The sequence below is a fragment of the Aptenodytes patagonicus genome, chromosome 1 (genome assembly GCF_965638725.1).
Source record: "Aptenodytes patagonicus chromosome 1, bAptPat1.pri.cur, whole genome shotgun sequence".
In the NCBI taxonomy this organism is placed as follows: Eukaryota; Metazoa; Chordata; class Aves; order Sphenisciformes; family Spheniscidae; genus Aptenodytes; species Aptenodytes patagonicus.
In genome coordinates, this window is record NC_134949.1 from 173,676,746 (window position 1) to 173,690,865 (window position 14,120).

Consider the following 14,120-nt stretch of genomic DNA (forward strand, 5'->3'; position numbering starts at 1 on the left):
GTGTCTGAACAAGTTACTTCATAAAAGGTTGATATTAAAACCGGTTTCCCTCATCATCTGGAGCATGGAAAGTCAAAACCTAATAATTCTGGCTGCAAAACTCACCAAAAATATCAACTATTAATGTTCTTATTCTCAGTTCATCCATAAAATACAATTAATTCAAAATCTCAGACTGCCCTTTGTTTCTTTTTTTTATGCAAAAGCTCCATCACTTGTTCCAGTCCCACATGCGCAACATTGAAGGTACATATAGCGAACAAGAATTTGTAGTTTCTGAGAATAAAAAGTTGGACCAGCCTAAGGTGGAAAAAAATGAAAAAGCCTCATAGGAAAGGGAACATTTGTGAATTTGTATATTCTCTAAAAAATAAAAAGCAACAAACACTTATACGTATGTAACACTACGTAACACACAGTCTATAGAATCACAGTGACAAAAGTATCAATATGATTTACTATTGAGTTCTTATCTGGCTTGCCTGATGTGCTGGTTTTGGCTGGGACAGAGTTAATTTTCTTCATAGTAGCGAGTATGGGGCTATGGTTTGGATTTGTGCTAGAAACAATGTTGATAATACAGGGATGTTTTAGTTATTGCTGAGCAGTGCTTACACAGAGTCAAAGCCTTTTCTGCTTCTCACACCACCCCACCAGCGAGTAGGCTGGGGGTGCACAAGAAGTTGGAAGGGGACACAGCTGGGACAGCTGACCCCAACTGACCAAAGGGATATCCCATACCATATGACGTCATCCTCAGCAGTAAAAGCTGGGGAAAGAAGAAGGAAAGGAGGAACGTTCAGAGTGATGGTGTTTGTCTTCCCAAGTAACCGTGACACATGATGGAGCCCTGCTTTCCTGGAGATGGCTGAACACCTGCCTGCCGATGGGAAGTAGTGAATGAATTCCTTGTTTTGCTTTGCTTGTGTGCACAGCTTTTGCTTTCCCTATTAAACTGTCTTTATCTCAACCCACGAGTTTTCTCACTTTTTTGATTCTCTCCCCCTTCCCACTGAGGGGGTAGTGAGTGAGCGGCTGTGTGGTGCTTAGTTGCCAGCTTTGGTTAAACCACGACACCTGACAACATTCAAAATATTAAATGCATAATACTCATTAAGACTATAATGTCTGCTTGAAGCTTTCCGTGTAGACAAAATATCAGTTGAAATAACTCAATACTAAATATAGTCAGCATTTTGCAGGAGGAGACTTATGGGTAAAAAACCACAGGCATCAAAACTCTGTTTTCAAATTCGCTGTGTGTGAAGTGCGTTGGAATACTTTGGCATTTTTATATTTCATTTTGAATTACACTGAAAATTTATCCATTAATGAATTCATTTGGCTAAAGTTCTGTGTGAGCTTTTTTTATTGAAAAATAGCTATTAAAATTTACTGATCTGGATTTGACAAGCATCCTCCAAGCTCAGTCTGTATCTCAAGGAGGGAACATCTGGAGACACTGTGCCAGTGACTGTGCCACTTTTTTCCTCACTTGCCTCTCTCTCTTCCACATTGTTTAGGTACTTTTGTTTTGGTATTGACAATAAAATAATAGTCTTACAACTTCAATCATATTATGGGTATCAACATTTTCAGTGAGCTACTTTTTTATTACTGACTCAGCTCAATCTTGTAAATGCTGAGGAAGTGGATAAAAGACAGCTGTTGTTCCTAAAGTCTCCATGAAGTCTGTGTGCATGTACACCTTACAAACTAACTTTATGCTATTTAGATTTTTCAAATGCATATTTCAGATCTAATTATATCTGATAATAAAACTCCTTAGGAGAGACTTTATATTTGCACATACATAGTGTTCATCATGAGAATGAATAAAAAAAAAATTAAATAAATTTCACTTGAATTAAATCTTCATTTGAGGTTTTAAAATAAATTAATCAAATATTAATGTAAAGTTTGTTAAACATAGTACAAAAATCTTTTCAGGGTCCATATTTTCTTCCATTGTGTAGTCTCAGCATCCCACCTGTCTTAGGCATAAATGCATTTTTGTCTCTATAATATGGGATAATAACAATTATTTAGGTGGAATGGGCCAATTTCCTTTTACACTAAGGACTTGTTAAATTGCCCTGGCAGTATGAAGGAGCCTTTAAGTTTACATAAATATAACAGTAATAGAATTGCCATCTGCACCCACTTCCTGCCCTCTCAATATTGACAAAGCAGTTTAATAGGTAATTGGTGTAAATGGGAATTAACCCTTTTTTATTTCCATTTTTATTTTAGTAGAATTTTTGTCTTTGGAAGTAAGGACAGCTAGCACATATAAACAAACACACACAACCTGGGAAATGTTGAATGAATGAATTTTTCTTCTCATCTTACCTGTGTGAGAGATTCTTATTTATTATATAAGGTTTACCTTGAAAGATTTTTTTTTTTTTTTAAATTAAGAGATGACCACTATAACCATGTATTATTAGTGCAGTCATGACCATTCAAAATCCTGAAAACAGCTGTGAACACAAATTGAACTTGGAACCCTCTAGAGAAGGACGCAGTTTTTTTCTTCCCAGCAGTGACCAACAAAAAAATTATATCCACTTAACTTTTATTTTCAAGACCTTCAATATATCTCTTGTCACACTCTCTTGTTACACTCACTGTAATTTTTTATGCTCAGATGAGCAAAACATACTACTCATTTAGAACTGAGAAAAATATCTTCTAAGGAACACTTCTGAGAAGCACAAATTGCCAGGACTTCCTTATGTCTCCTTGGTGCTCTGTTTTGTTCACTGACTGTCCCAGGAAGCGATGACTTAGGACACACAGGCAGTGGGATTGTTTGTATTCTTCTTCCTTCATGTTCATTATTTTCTACAACCACCATGTCCTTTTGGGACTCTTGGCCATAAGACAAATTGTTCCATTTCTGCAGGAGACGAATTCTCTGCAACAGAAATCACAAGGCTTGCTCACAAGGCAGTGTAAGAGAAAAAAAAAGGGAAAGAAAAAAGAAAAACAAAAACCTACACAAAAAACCCCAAACAAAAAACCCCATGTATATCAGTGGGTGTCCCAAGGAAAGAAGATTAAGATGAGACTTGATATAGGGTTGAGAAATCTAAAATTCAGAAAATGAAGAAAAAGGTGGGGTAGATAATATAAGTTTTTTCTGATCTTGCTGTCTTTCTCCATGCCCTTCTTTCCCAGCATTACCTACTGTCCCAGACACTCTCACCATTGTTCCTGCTGGTAGCAGCAAACCAAGCTTTTCAAAGCTCTGCTGTAGACAGAATAGATTTGGCCATCAGTCCCCATCTGATGGGCTTCCTTAGGCAGCTGCTTATTTTGCCTATGGCTAGAGCTGCTCAATTGCCTTCCCTTTTTGATGAGCCAGGGTCTAAATAAATGAAAATCACTAGAGTTTTACTTTGTGAAGTTTTTTCATGGGTTTAATTTATGAAACTGAAAATCTGAATTTGAAGGACAGTAACAATAGCTTGCAAACAAACAAGGCTACATAACATTCTCATATATCCCTATGGTATTGTTTTATTATAATAATGAAATATTTCTCCAGCAATATAAAAGCTTGTCCTTTCTTCTAAAATTCTAGGTTTTGCTGTGGCAGTCAAACAAATAATCAAAGTTTACAACATTTACAAATAAAATTTCATTTTATTTGCTAGTTAAAGAAAATATTTAGAAAAAATCCAGTACTTGAATACTTCTGTGCATACATCGAGCTAATTTATTGTGCCATTCATTTATAGAGTTTTACATTAATACCTAGAGTAGACCCGTTCTATTGTCTTTCTGACTAAGCCAAAAAAATTGAGTAAAACGACCAGGATTCATCATCATGGACTTCCTGTGTAGTTAGAGCAGCTTCTTTAATTCTCCCTATCTGAGTACAAAATAAGGCTAAATCTAATTTCAAAAGTGGAAGAGTGACTTAATCTTTTGATAGCTGGAAGACTCATTATTCTTTTCTGGTGTAAACTAAAACTGAAGTGTGTATTGCTTACAAAGACCTGCACTGGTGAAAATTTCTACTTGTCAAAGAATTATGACCTTCCTCCATATTTTTATTGATTAAAAAAAAAACTTTTTTTTTTTTCCCCTAGAATGGTAGCAGCTGGCTTATGTTGACAGTGTTGGGTTTGTCTGGGTTATTTTTTAAAATATTATTACAGTTTTTCTATAATTCCTTTGCAAAGGAAAACAACCAACAGGTTTTTAAATGTGATGAGGGCCTTAATAATTTTTTGTCTTTTTTTTAGTTGTCTGTCCAGCACTCTGTAATTGTCCTTTATAAAGTATTATATAGCAACCTGAGCTTTTTACAATTCTGTATGAGTCTGTCTTTAAAAGACAGTTTCTGGACTAAATTCTACATTAAAGACACAACAATGAATTAGAGACAATTTGATTTACTGGGAACTTTTAAAATTTAAACTGGGCTTACTAAGAAAGAAGCACAAATAAGAATAATGCAACTTAGGTTCAGTCTGTTACAGCTAATACCATACCTAATTTATATAAATAATTTAAGCAAAGACAATAAAGTGGCAAATGTAGATCTAGGAAAAGGATGGATGTTCCTTCTGACCATGTCTTCCTTAAAAGATTTATTATCATACTCCCAAAAACAATAGAAGAAAGGGAAGATACAGAAGAAAAGCAAGATCTTTAATGTGCTAACCCCACATATCCAAAAGATTTCAGAAACACTTATCTCCACTCCACTCTTTGAGAAATGAAACTCGAGATCCTGTAAATTGAAACAAAGCAGGAAAGCTTCAAAGCAGTGCACCACTTCTTCGCTCCGTGGCCTTGGAATAATGAAAGGTCGACACCAGTGATCATCTGTCTCCATAATTTCAGTCACAATTGGCAAACACAATTTAGAAACTGCCAGGAAGTGAAATTGATCTCACTCCCTGAGAAAGGAGTATCCATCTCTTACAGTTTCTTTACCCCACTACAACGACAACGAATTTCAACCACATTTGTGGGTATCCTTATGAAGTCCCTGCAACTTGCATGTCAACACACTTTTAAATGATTTTCATCTACCCCAAACCAAGGTTTAAAAAGTATGAAACATAGCTAAGAGAAACACCACAAAAAGTACATGCAATTACCTTTGAGGCTACAGTTGTTAAAAGCTTGTGAGTATCAATACAGCACAGTTTTGATCACATTGAATACCTGGCTTCTAGTAATGTTTAGTCATTTTTAGCATTGAATGATATTTTTTGCTACCAGCATGATAAAACTGAATCAGGGACAAGAAGTGTGCATTCTATTGGAAAATGAACAGCTTTTGAAAAACAGTTGTTTATTTTCAAATAAAGAAAGAAAACTGTCAACAGATTGTTTCATTCTCCTGCTAGAAAGTAAGAAGGTTTGCATTAATGTGCTTGAAATGAAAGAGGAAAAATATAAAAATATAGAGTCCTATGTATATACTATTGAGAAAGACCACCTTTTAAACTTTAAGATTTTCCCACACTTATTATAGCACCTTGTTTTCCCCTGTTTAGCATTACAAACTGTTTATCTACTCAAGCTACAATTTTTGGTGTCTGAAGTCTGCCTAAAGCTCAAATTTTGGCAGAAAATTTTAGCTGACTTTTTCAAGCCAGCATAAAAGTTCTTTCACAAATGAAAAAACTTGGGGAAGCTATGGGTTGGATCAACACTGAGAACACGGTTAGGAGTTGGGTTGGTGGAATATGTTCCACGGTCAAAGCAAAGACAATGCTTTCTGCATGCTCCATCATTCCCATGTACCATAGAGGGCTGGGTGAGATGACAGATGTCTCAGACAGAGGTCTAATAGATGTGTTTCGGCAGCTCTGTATCAAGACCTTTAACACCGTAAACAGCAAGGACTTGCAGCCTATGAAACATGAGCTCAAAGGCACTCTGCATTAAATAGAACCTAACTACATGTGGTGGGTTAACCTTGGCTGGCCACCAGGTGCCCACCATGCTGCTCTATCATTCCCCTCCTCAGCAGGACAGGGGGAGAAAATAAGATGAAAAAAACTCATGGGTTGAGACAAAGGCAGTTTAATAAAGAGAAGTAAAGGTCACGTAGGGAAGCAAAGGAAACAAACAAACAAACAAAAATTATCCTTTTCTTCCCATCAGCAGGTGATGTCTTGAGAAGTAGGGCCTCAGTACATGTAGTGGTTGCTTCATAAGACAAACACCTTAATAACAAATGCTCCCCCCCCCCCCCCCCCCGCCCTTAGCTTTTATTGCTGAGCGTGACATCATATGGTATGGAATATCCCTTTGGTCAGTCTGGGTCAGCTGGCTGTGTCCCCTCCCAATTTCTTGCCCACCCCCAGCCTACTGGCCTTTGGCGGGGGGTAGTTGAAGAGACAGCCTTGATGCTGTGCGAGCACTGCTCAGCAGTAGCCAAGAAACTGGTGTGTTACCAATACCGTTCTAGCTACAAATACAAAGCACAGCACTATGAGGGCTGCTATGGGGAACATTCACTCCATCACAGTCAGACCCAACACACTACCTCTAAAGAATCAAAAGTTAGGTGTCTGATTCTGAGCTATTATATTGGGTTGACGTGGCAAGGTTTTGGTAGCGGGGGGCAGTACAGGGGTTGTTTCTGTGAGAAGATGCTAGAAGCTTCCCTTATGTCCAACAGAGCCAATGCCAGCTGGCTCCAAGACAGACCCACTGCTGGCCAAGGCTGAGCCAATCAGTGACAGTGGTAATGCCTCTGTGATAACATATTTAAGAAGGGGGGGGGGGGGGGGGAAGCTGCACAACAGCAGTCAGAGGAGAAGAGTAAGAATATGTGAGACAAACAACTCTGCAGTCACCAAGGGTGTGAAGAAGGAGGGGAAGGAGATCCTCTAGGTGCCAGAGTAAAGATTCCTCTGCAGTTCATGGTGAAGACCATGGTGAGGCAGGTTGTCCCCCTGCAGCCCATGGGGGCTAACAGTGGAGCAGATATCCACCTGCAGCCCATGGAGGACCCCATGTAGGTAGATGTGCCCAAAGGAGGCTGTGACTCTGTGGAGAGCCCACTCTGGAGCAGGCTCCTGGCAGGACCTGTGACCTCATGGACAGAGAAACCCAAACTGGAACAGGTTTATTGGCAGGACCTGTGACCCCATGGGGGACCCACGCTGGAGCAATCTGCTCCTGAAAGACTGCACACCATGGAAGGGACCCATGCTGGAGCAGTTCGTGAAGAACTGCAGCCCATGGGGAGGACCCATACTGGAGAAGTTTGTGGACTGTCTCCCATGTGTGGGACTCCAAGCTGGAGCAGGGGAAGAGTGTGAGGAGGAAGGAGCGGCAGAGACAACATGTGATGAACTGACCACAACCCCCATTCCCCATCCCCCTGTGCCGTTTGGGGGGACAAGGCATAGAAAATTGGGAGTGAAGTTGAGCCCAGGAAGAAGGGAGGGGTGGGGGGAAGGTGTTTTGAGATCTGGTTTTATTTCTCATTACCCTGCTCTGATGTGATTGGCAATAAATAAAATTAATTTCCCCAAGTTGAGTCTGTTTTGCCTGTGCAGGTAATTGGTGAGTGATCTCTCTCTGTCCTTATCTTGACCCACAAGTCTTTTGTTATATTTTATCTCCCCTGTCCAGTTCAGGAGAGGGAGTGATAGAGCAGCTTGGTGGGCACCTGGCATCCAGCCAGGATCAACCCACCACAGCTATCCACACTGGGGATTTTTGGTAGGAAAGGTAGGGGAACAGGCAAGTCTAAAGCATGACTTATCCCGCCTGTCTCAAGATTAGTTGATTCATTCTCCAGATAACCTTTCAGATGTTCAGGTTGTGGGAAATGAATTTCACCTATATGCTTGTGAACAATTAGAGCAGATATAATGACTGTACTGTAAATTATACTTTAAATAACCAAAGCTAACATTCATGTTGAGTCACATTTTGACATTTTGATATTTTGTCTCATTGCTTTTGTTGATTACTTTTTTACTGTGTTCCTGTTTATGCTGCTATTTCTGATGGCAGAAGTTTAGGCTGTGGATCCAAATTTTGTCTGAGATTCAAAATAGATGTTAATTTAATTACAATAAAAGTACAGTAAAATAAGCATATGTCCCTCTCCCCGCCACAGTTTTTTTATCCCCTAATAGAAAATGACATTACAATTGAAAGAAAATGAAGAGGAGGTTACCAATGCAACACTCAAAAGTTAGAGAAAACTTTGGAAAGGTATCTTGTGCAAAATCATGGTTGACAAATGTCTGGGTTTCCCTTGGTATGGAACTTTCCATCCCTGAATTTGAAACTGTTGGTGTGCTGAAGAACAACTTGGCCATTTTTCTGACATTTCACAGGTAGGCAACATCCTTAGGTTATTGCACTGACCAAGTTTTCTGATACTGATGGCCAAAGTTCATGTGCAGAGTCAGTCTGACCTGTCCCAGTGAACCAAATTTAATGTGTGACAAATGCTAGTTTGCACATGTGTAGGAAAGTTCATCATATCAAACACCACAATAAAAGGCAAATATATTGGACTTAATAAACACCCACAGTATTTCTGACATATGAACTGAGATCCAGTTCTACATGTCTCAGTTTGGGAGTGGAGTATGATTATTCAGCCTTAGGAACTTTGATTTGAGATGTACTTTTATTATAATGGAAGACATGGTATTACAGTATTGAGGAAAAACAGCAGGAGACAGAGGAAAAGATACTATAACACTTCAACACATTATATGAACATATATATATATATACACAGAGAGAGATAAAAATATGTTCTATTTACATTGCACAGATATAATAAATTTAGTAAGACTTACCTGGTCTGATAGCTTGCATTGATGTGTAACATACCTGTTCTTTGAATCAGCTAAAACAGGTTGGCAAGGTGCACTCTTCTTTGGCAGCAGACACAAGGTCTGGATTGTTCTTTCTGTCTCTTTTTCTCTTTCTCTGTTTTCCAGCAAATAATTCTGATAGTTATATATTTGTATAGTATAATATGTTATAAATGCCTGAATACTGGTTTTCCGCAACAGTTTTCATAGAATTACAGAATCATAGAATAGTTTGGGTTGGAGGGACCTCTAAAGGTCATCTAGTCCAACCCTCCTGCCGTGGGCAGGAACATCTTCAACTAGAGCAGGTTGCTCAGAGCCCCGTCCAACCTGACCTGGAATGTTTCCAGGGATGGGTCATCCTCCACCTCTCTGGGCAACCTGTTCCAGTGTTTCACCACCCTCAGCGTAACAAACTTCTTCCTTATATCAAGTCTAAATCTACCCCGTAGATTTTGTGTGTTTACTTTTTCATATCCACTTAGGTGCAAGCTTGATGATTTGGGGGTGAACATTCATTACTGACATAAACATTTCAGGTATACATGATAAAGAGTTTAAATGTTTGTGGTAACCTTATGTTTGACAACATTAGGAAATGCTAAAATGGGGGTCTGAAGAAAGGAAAACATTTGCTTCTTCCTCTTAAAATATTATACATAAATATACATATCTATACATGCACATATATATACATGTACATGTATATATATATATACACACATGAATAAATAGTAATTGCTGGTTGCTTTTCTGCTTTATACATGCATGGTCAACATATTTCTTACGACTACCAGTATTGCTCAGATCAGTGGTCCTAGGTCTTAGCATTAACTGAAGATCTGAAACAACTACACTGAATTTCACCTACTGTGGAACAACCCTGACTCCCTCCAACCATCTCAGCCTTACTCCGTAAATGGTAACACTGCATGCAGTATGTATGCAGGAGCCGTTACATGTCCAGATACTACCATAAATGTACTGTATGGGGTATGCTTATTACTCTGACTTTTTCACATTTGTACTTAAATAGTTCTACCTATTTAAGCAGGATCTCAGCCTCCTTCCATCACCAGGATAGATGGTGTACTAGGTGCTGATGACAAATGTATCGGGAATGCAATTTGTAGGACCCATGTTTTTTTACCAGGAGCGGAGAAGTATCTCATGAATGGACGAAAAGGAAGAAAAAACAAAGAAGGTTTCCTGAAAGAAAAAATTCTATATGATGTTATTTTGTTTTCTCTCCAAAACATTTCCAATGTGACATTAAAAACAAACTAACAAACAAAGAAACAAACAAACAAAAAAAAGCAAGATAGCACTTTTACAGCTGTCTTCTAATTGCAGGTTGACCAAACATGAAAGCATTTCACTGTGCTGGGGTGGGGGGAGTGAGCCAGAGATGAACAGCTCTGTAGACTCCCTTTGTTGTACTGAGTAGGAGCTCAATTAAGTTGTGTCAGCATAAATGTTTAATATTCATTGAAGTGACATAAGTTAATCCACATAGTCTCCAGTGACCAACCCAGGGCATGGAGCTGTTTTATGTCCTGTGTCATACCTGTTTACCCTTTATGGGTATCTCAGGTGTTTCATACGTCCGTGTGTGGGTACTTATATCAAAGATTAGCTTTCCCTTGATTATGTCTAGACACTTAGTATACATAGACATTTAGTATACATAGATTTGAGCATCTAAATTTGAGTGTTTGTCTGGAGCTGAAATCTCTCCTTGGGGCTTAATTTAGCTGCCTGAATATAAGTGTCTAAAAATAATTAATAAAGCATTTTGATACTTTGAACTATAGGCAAAACATAAGAAAATTAATATTTTATATATATTTCATTCAGTGCTACCTTTGAGCATTGTGCAAATTTGAGAAATAGATAAAATACAAACAGTATATGTGATTGCTCCAGCATAAAATACCGTGTCGAATAAACATCAATTCACTGACAGAGGTATGACCTGAAAAGAAAAAAACATGTTTACTAAAAATAACTTCATTTTTTAAATTAAGGTTATGTTGCTAGGCCTTTTAACAGACAATTCTGTGTTGGTTTTTATTTATTTATTTATTTAACACAAGATTTATCTTGTATATTTCTTTCATGTTATCTTGTTTGGTTAGCTTCAACACTGCAGAATTTTAATTCATTGAAGAACAGAATCAGAGAACAGTTGAGTTTGGTAGACAATTTTAGAGATAACCTGGTCCAACTGCTTTGCTCAGAAGATGGTCAGATAAAGCAGGTTTCCCAGGACCATGTCCAGTCAGGTTTTCAATATTTCCAAGGATGGATTCTTCACAACCACACTTGTCAACTTGTTCCAGTGATCAATCATTCTCATATAAAAATAAAAGAAAATAGAATAATAATAAAAAAAATTCTTATGTTTAAATGCTATTTCCTGTATTTTAATTTGTGCCATTGCCTCTTGGATTCTCATTGGGCACCACTGAGAAAAATCTGGCTCTGACTTCTTCACTCCCACCCCCGCCATCAGGTATCAATATACATATTGATATGATCTCCCTGAGGCTTCTTTTCTCCAGGCTGAACATTCCCAGCTCTCTCAGCCTTTCCTAATCCCTTCATCATCTTTGTGGTCTTCCCTCCAGACAGTATGTCCATTTCTTTCTTGTACTGGGGAACTCAGAACTGGGCCCAGTACTCCAGATGTCATCTCCCTAGTGCTGGATATACAGGAAGGACCACCTCCATCAGCTTGCTGGCAGCACTCTTCCTAATGCAACCCAGGGTGCTGTTGGCCTTCTTTCCTGCTTTGCGGACTCATCTTCAACGTGTTGTCCACCAGGACCTCCAGGTCCTTTCCTGACTGGCTGCTTTCCACCTGGTGGGCTCCCAGCCTGTCCTCATGCATGGTTTTTTTCTTCTCCAAGGGCAGAATTTTGCATTTCCCCTTGCTGAACTTAATGAGATTCCTGTTGACCCATTTCTCCAGTCTATCTCAGTGCCTCTGAATAGCAGCACACCTATCTGGTGTATCAACTACTCCTCCCAGTTACATATTGTCTGTAAACATGCTGAGGGTGCCCTCCACAAATCTCATGGGTTGTTTGTGCCCTGCTTTGTTGCCCTTCCAGGAAATATTGGAGTGATTCAAGTCCCCCATGAGGATGAGGACCTGTAAATGTGAGGCTTCTTCCAGTTATCCAATGAGGGTTTCAACTACTTCTTCCTGATGAGGCAGTCTAAGCAGCCCCACTACAATATCACCCATGTTGCAGTTCCTGCCCCATAAGCTCTCAGTTAGCTCCTCATCTGTCCTCAGGCAGAGCTCCACTGCTGTGCCCCATAAAGGCCAACTGCCCCTCTTTGTCATCCTGCCAGTTCTTCCTGAGGAGCCTGTATCCATCCGTCACAGTACTGCAGTCATATGAGCTATCCCACCACATCATCTTGATGCACTGTTTCAATATTGCTTATATTTCTCCTGTGGGTATGACTTTTGATTAGGCAAGGATTTTGATTAGCTGCAGGTTGGTCATTTCTATCATGCCAACTTTCTTTCTTGTACTAGTATATTTTCTATTCAGAAGAATTAAAGCCCTGATTGTAATATTAATAATGATAATAATTGTGAAGCTTTTTTCATGTCAGTAATTTTATCTTTCAACATGTCTTAAATTACTATAAATATTATTTTATAGAGAATAATAAAAGTGTTTAATATCTTTCTGTATATATTTATGTAGGTATTTGATTTTCCAGTCTTCATAATTTGTTCTTTTGGTAAACTACCCTAATATTGTTACTGGCAGCAATTACTCAACAAAAGTTTTATTTAAAATAAAAATTCCCCTCTCATTTGTTTCTTTGCCAAAATGTTTACTGGCAAGGAACTGCATTTATCTTTCAATTTCCTCTGCAATATTAATCCTCTAATGACAGGACAAAGTCAAGGGAAACCGTAGACTGGATGTGCACAGCAACATCAACCATAATCTTCTCCAATCTCCCTTGTCAATTAACTAAAGGCAGGGAGTTGACATTAGATATTAAGGGTTGTATATGTTTCTATCAATAGGTGCCTGATGAGTTATTCCTAGAAGGCTGCAGTTACTTGTCTTTTCCAGGAAAGCCATTAATGGATGGATTAGTAATGGAAAAATACGAGCAAAAAACACAAGTCCAGAATATAGGTTCAGTAATCTTACAGATACAAATCAGTAGGTGATCCTGAAAAAAAGCTGTGATTTAATTTGAATAACTTACCATAATAACTACTGGGGGGGTGGGGGGCAGAAAAAGAAAAAAAAAAGGAAAAAAAAATATTTAATGTATGAATGTTTAGAGAAGCCATTATTTTCTCTTAAAGGATTCTTGCTAAAAGATGGCATATTGGGAAGACAGTAATATTTTGGTGACCTACAATCCCCTAGATTCTTTTGTACAAGACTATAGATCCTAGCCAACTCTATCAAAAAATGTCATGCATAGAGTCATACAAGTCACACAGAGATAGATCTTTTTACGGTTTCTTCTCTTTCCCTTTTTGTAGGCTTACTTGCACTGTAGAAAGAGATTATCAACATTTGCTAGTCATACACATATCAATAATAAGTCTACCTGCTTCCTCCAGTAACTTTCCTTCAGGACCAGTAAACTAATAACATTGAAAAGAAATTTATATAATGTTATAAGGAATTACTGTTTGTGGGAGTTCCCAATTTCAACATGTCATAATATGCAATAGCTGAGTAGAAGAACAAGCAAAAAAAACCCCACAAACTGTTAAAGATTTCAATTTCAGGCATTATTTTTTACCCGTTCACCCCAGTAAATGATACACCAGTCACTGTGTTTTTCATTATTGGTTCTCGACTCACATCTTCAGTCTCACAAAACTCCTACCTCACCCCACCTCCAAAATGTGTCTTTGTCTGCTGTTTGCTGCCTTTGTCCTAAAAATGCTTTCCTAATTACAGAAATATTTTCTGTAGCAACAACTATGAATATTAATACTTAAATAAAATTAGTTTACTTTTCAAGTATTTATGTCTTATAAAATGGACAAAACAGTTTCTTAGCTGCTTAGCGATTTAAGTAACACCTTCTGCTATTCCTTGATGTTTGTATTTTGACTTATTCAGCAGTTCTTACAGTACCCTTGTGCTGATCTCACACTGCAAAAGAAGAAAACAATCCCTCCAGTTCTGGTTTTGATTTTTTTTTAATTTACCCTTGGGTCATCTAGTGACTCTCAGTTTGGAACCTGGATACTAAATAGTAGTAGACTGATATTTGGATCAATGAATATAC